The sequence below is a fragment of the Alexandromys fortis genome, unplaced genomic scaffold (genome assembly GCF_014885135.2).
Source record: "Alexandromys fortis isolate MF-2015 unplaced genomic scaffold, M_Fortis_MF-2015_v1.1 scaffold_37, whole genome shotgun sequence".
NCBI classification, from domain to species: domain Eukaryota; kingdom Metazoa; phylum Chordata; class Mammalia; order Rodentia; family Cricetidae; genus Alexandromys; species Alexandromys fortis.
This window is the reverse complement of record NW_026067914.1, coordinates 13247562-13253367: the sequence shown is the minus strand read 5'-3', so window position 1 is coordinate 13253367 and position 5806 is coordinate 13247562. Positions and strand designations below refer to the sequence as shown.

The 5806-nt window shown below is 33.7% G+C and overlaps 1 protein-coding gene across 1 annotated transcript in view; it reads right to left on the bottom strand.

The window, feature by feature from the left end:
- The window catches only part of Cdh12 (cadherin 12), a 309480-nt gene that overhangs the window by 50778 nt on the left and 252896 nt on the right, over window positions 1-5806 (bottom strand). The gene's annotated exons all lie outside the window — the stretch shown is intronic.

The following is a 5806-nucleotide window of genomic DNA, read 5'->3' as shown; positions in this document are numbered from 1 at the left end:
TTTTATTGAGAATAAGAAAAAAAAAGTTTCCGCCTCCTCCCAGCCTCCCATTTCCCTCCCCCTCTCCCCAATCGTCTCCCCCTCCCCCACTCTTCTCCCCCTCCCCCCACTCCTCTCACCCTCCCTCTCCTATCCAAAGAGCAGTCGAAACAGCATGGGATAAAACCGGACTCTCTGATCATGGCGAACAATGAGGACTGATGAGAAGCTAATGTCAATGGCAAGGGGTTTTGATCCTACTTCATGTTCAGACTTGGTGGGAGCCTAGCCAGTTTGGATGTTCACCTTCCTAGACATGGACGGAGGGGGGAGGACCTTGGACTTTCCACTTTCTGTAATATTTTAAGCATTTTATTAAGGTTAGTTAATTTTATCCTCACATTAATACTATGAGATTGACACTGCAATAATAATTTACTGTTATTCAGGGCCTAGTAAATGTTTAACAACTACATTGGAGGAGGCAGGGCCACTAAATCTAGGCAATAATTTTAAGTGTACGTTCGTTTCTGTTGTGAAAAGATTCCAACCATAGCCTTTTACAGCTCAGTATGTGATACAATTGAACATAGATTTAAGAGACGAGCACAATTGACTTTGATGATTGGGTTGAACCAACTACCAGTCTATAAAATTAGAAAATCCAGGTCCCAAGCCTGATGGAAGGGGCAGTGAAGTGGTATTATTATTATTATTATTATTATTATTATTATTATTATTATTTTTGATCTACTACATGATTCTGCATTCACTCTACCCACATCACCTGATCCCCCTTTCTGTAAATCCATCAATACTGGACAGAGGCATAAACTCTCATAAAACATGAATGACTCAAAATCCATAAACTCAACGCCGCTGTAGTATGCAAATACCAGTGTAAGTGTTTTGATAAGTTACTTGTATGGAGATTATTTTCAAACTTTGAACACAAAGTTCAAGGTAACTAACTACCTTTTGTAAAAGCATTAGAAAACTCAAGGTGATATTAGAAGAAACCATAGCTGTAACTGTGAATTGATTCAATTTTCTGTAAGACGAAAAGGAGGAAAATTGATTGTAATTCTTCTTGTTCTAGATATTTTCTCCTTCATATATTGTGTTCCTGCATTATAGGTAACTGACATTATATTTAATACTACATCATGGTGATTAGAAGAAGCATTGAAAACATATGTATATTATCATAGAAGAGTCTTCTGCCTATAATACTTTCTGAAATTGGAAATGTCAAAGGAGCCAATTTCATAGATCTGTGGAACATAGCCCAATTCCATCATTTAATAACTACCAACATAATGCTTCTGGGTCTACAAACTATGTATATTTAATATACTTAATTTATAACCTCTATTCCTGTTACAGAGTACTAAGTATGATGGAGACCTTGGCAAGAGCTCACAGTATATCAAACACATCAATAACGTTCCACTGTTCATCAATTATACAGAATACATTTAATATTCCCCTAAAGTCTCCATTAAATATGTAAACATTTCATTTATTTGCTTTATCTATGTAATCTCTTTCCCACCTAATAAAGTGGGCCACACTGGCAGTTTCAGGAATATGTAACAATATTATAGCAAGCATATGTTAAAATAACTGTAGTTTTCTTTTAAATTATTAATAAAGTGAACACCTAATTAATGATCTGCGAAGAAATGTAAGGATTTTAAATTTTCTTCAAAAATCCAGTCTCTCATAATTTTCCTTTGTGTGACATTATGGAGATAATCAGGAAAAGATTGAAAATTTCATTATATCAACCCTTATCATATTTAAGATACATTTTACCCCAAAGTAATTACTTGATAGCCACTATTTACTGACTTTTAAATCTGATGCTCAGTTTTAATTTTCTGCATTTTGCCTGCATTTTTTGAAACATTACCTAAGTCTTCCTAGGTTTTTAGTTCATATCTTAAATAGCTTTCTTCTGATATTCATACAATAGAGACTATCCCCACTTTTAATTTGGTAATTACTTAGAAGTGTTTTTTCTTTCTTTTTTTTGTTTTTTGTTTTTACACTGCTAGGTTGCTAGTAACTCTATATATGGACTTCTTTGGATATTACCTTATGTTTTTAACTGGTCTCACAATTTAGGAGTCTGTTTGTTCCCTACTAATAAGTCTTAGAATAGCTCTCAGTAAGTGATATTGATGTTTTCATTTCACAACCCTCTAAGATTTGCTCCATGTGCTTGCAGATGCCCTTGTGCATTTGTATCATGTGCATATCTCTATAATAACTTTTATTGCAATTTGCATGATTTCCTATTAATTTTCTAATTATCCTCATCATACAGCAACAGCTTGAGGGAACAGATTAAAATTTCATTCCCTTTCTAGTGTATGAAACAGAAATCACATGTGTTTTGTTAATTTTAGCTAAATAAAACTTGCAATAAAACTTCCTTGTCTGCTTTATCACTTTGATCAATTACAAGGTAAAAGGAAATAAAGCATTATAAACCGTATTAAATACGTATCAATGTTACAATGATTTTGTTTGTATGATTAAATATTGGCACTATTGTCAAAAATTACTTATTAAAATTTAGAGGTATTTGTATTTATTACTTTTCTTATTTATCACTTCATTATTCTTTGATTATCCTTTGGACAAAAATTAAGCAGAGTGTCTTGTCATTAATCTGATTTTATCTGCGGCTCGAACCTCATTTAGTTTCTATGTGCTGCTTAGGAATGCTTCTTAGACTCTCTTACATATTGCAGATTTGATATTTTTATTATCTCTTATTCATGTCTTTCCCAACACATTTTGTAAGCAGAGAAAATGATAATTTCTACTAGGATAATCTGTCATTTAGTTTTCAAGATAACAATGTCTTTCACTGTGCATCAGCATTTCTTTTTTTTTCTTCTTTTTTTAATTCTTTCTGCATTTCTTTTGTCTCAATGTTTACCTATATAAACCATGCAATTGCACAGCGACCCTATGGCATCCTCTTCAGCATTAAAATATACCACATCCTCAAAGGCATTATTCTAACATATATATATATATATATATATATATATATGTCAACAGTCCACTGAAGTTGCACACATCAATACAGAAATGTACATCCCTATTTTAGCACTACAGCATTCTACAAACAATTGTTTGCTGTGCCCATATGCTCAATTACAGAACAGGCTGACCCTTAAATATGCTATGCTTGGCATGTATTGAAGATTTTAATAATATTCCTCCTTTTCCTTGGAATTCATTCTCTTCTCAAATTCTTCTGTGACATGCTAGATAATTTCCACTCAAATGCTCAGTCTATACAAATATTTCCCTACTAATCCAATGGAGATATACTTGCATTTCTTATTGGTAAAAACGATAGCATCAATGATAATCTTACTTTTAGGAATAAATTAAACATTATAAATTCACCTACCTCCTCACCATAGTGTATTTTTGTCTGTCTGTTAAGTGAGGAAATATATATTTTAATTCCTATCTTTTCAGCATCAATAACAAGATGTCTATATGTGTATATGCTTATACAAATACATGCATACATAGGTATAAACATGTTTTTCTGTATATGTGTTGCTTTTATTGATTGATTAAAAACGCTGTCTCAGCCAATGGCTTAGCAGAGTAAAGCCAGACAGGAAATCAAAAGAGAAATATAGGGAGAGAGTAGGCATAGTTAGACAGATGCCATGTAGCTTCTGAAGGAGGCACACAGCATATAATTTCCCAAAAATCACGAGGTAACACCCCATGAACCTCACGGTAAAATATAAAATAATAGAAACTGATTAATTTAAGATTTAAGAATTAGCTAGGAATACACATACATTATTGGCCAAACAGTGTTGCAATTAGTATGTATAACTTATGTGTGATTATTTGAGTCTGGGCAGGTGGAAAATGAATGAGCAGTGTCTGTTTACACATACATAAACCTAAACTGTACATGTATATATAAAATGCAGAAAGATGTTTTCCAGTCAGATCCACATCATGCTACCTGAGTTTCATATCCTAATTGTGTGATGTCTTCAGTAATAGAGACCTCAAACCCTAAGAGTCAACCAATTGCTACGCTAATTATTATTTTTGTTGTTGTTATAAAAGATGAAGGCTTCCAGCATTGCAACTTAGACATCAACCCAGCCATAAAAACTTCAACCTGCAATTTGTCTTGCCTATAAGATGTGTTGCGGTAATGGACACATAGAACTTGTGGGAATAGCCAAACAATTATTGGTACAACTTGAGGCCAGTGCCAAGAGAGGTTTTCATTGCCCTACATTCTTTAGAGGGCCATGAACGAGAGGCTGGACAACCAAGATTCATATCCCATAATATAAAATTAGACTTTTAATGAATTATTTAAATAAAAAATATTTGAGTCACAAGAATTGTACCTCATTATCATAGATGACAAGGCTATTGAAATACGTATATATAATGAAGTCTAAGTATAGCTAATTAATCTGCATTAAAGTGTTATGGTTTCTAATTTCCTTCCATAATATTTGACTATCAGACTTTTATTGATCATGAATTGAAACCTTTACACAAAGGATATATACTGCAATTTTTTTAAAAAAGAAGTTAAGATGATGATATAAAATTCAGAAAAACAACAAAACATCTAAATAGAGAAATAGTGTCAACAGTGCAAATTTTCTTATGTAATCCCAGGAACAAATCATACTTGTATTAAAAGGAAAATATTCTGTATTTCAATTTATTTAAAACTGATTAGGAAAAGAACTACAAATGATTACATCATGCTTCCTCTAAAATCATGAATGAAACCATCCAGCCTTAGGATCCTAAATCTGTGGAACACACAAATAATCCTCACAAATACATCAGAAAATGAATAAGTACCAACTGGTGTTAAATGTAACACTCCACCAAAGAAACCTGGATGAAGCAAGTGTGAGAAACATCATATCTCTAAAGGAGACAGTTATAGAGAAGTAATAGGTGAGAACAATTCCATTTTCCCAGAAAGTAAAGCAATTCTCACCTATCGCAAATCTACAATGAGGTACATATTGATTAGAATAAAAGCAATGTTTAGAAAAAAAATGACAGATTCTAAACTTCTCAAATGGTTCAACACGTGCACTTGCTAAAAATAAGTCACACAATCCATATATGACAACTGTTTATTATAAAAAGCATGGTAGCATATGTTTATAGTTAAGTCTTGCCTCATATTTTATGCATTTAGAATAATTTTTTAGTTAGCAAGCTATCATGGTAAGTACACTATCAAGTTTCCAGAATGTAATTTCACTCCACTTTAATAGCAAAAGTATGATTACACCATTATGGACCCGTCTATGTGTTGTGTGATATTATGATCGTGTTCTGACAAATGAAACTTGCTTGGAGTCAGAGAGTAGAGCTGGGCACTAGTTGGCCATAATTGACCACAGATGTTTTGGATGACTGAGGACAGAAAGTAGCAAGGCAGGGCAAAGAAGGATCTCGGCCCTTTATGAGGAAGAGATGGAGCAGGTAGGAGAGGACTGGTGGCCTTTCTGCTTCTCTGATCTTTAAGGTTTTCCCATGATGTCTGACTCCCAAATGTTGATCAATAATAATTAGACTAACTCTTCCATATTATCATAACACAAAGCATAATTTACTTTAAAACTTAAAGGAATGCCGGGCGATGGTGGCGCACGCCTTTAATCCCAGCACTCGGGAGGCAGAGGCAGGCTGATCTCTGTGAGTTCGAGACCAGCCTGGTCTACAGAGCTAGTTCCAGGATAGGCTCCAAAGCCACAGAGAAACCCTGTCTTGAAAAACCAAA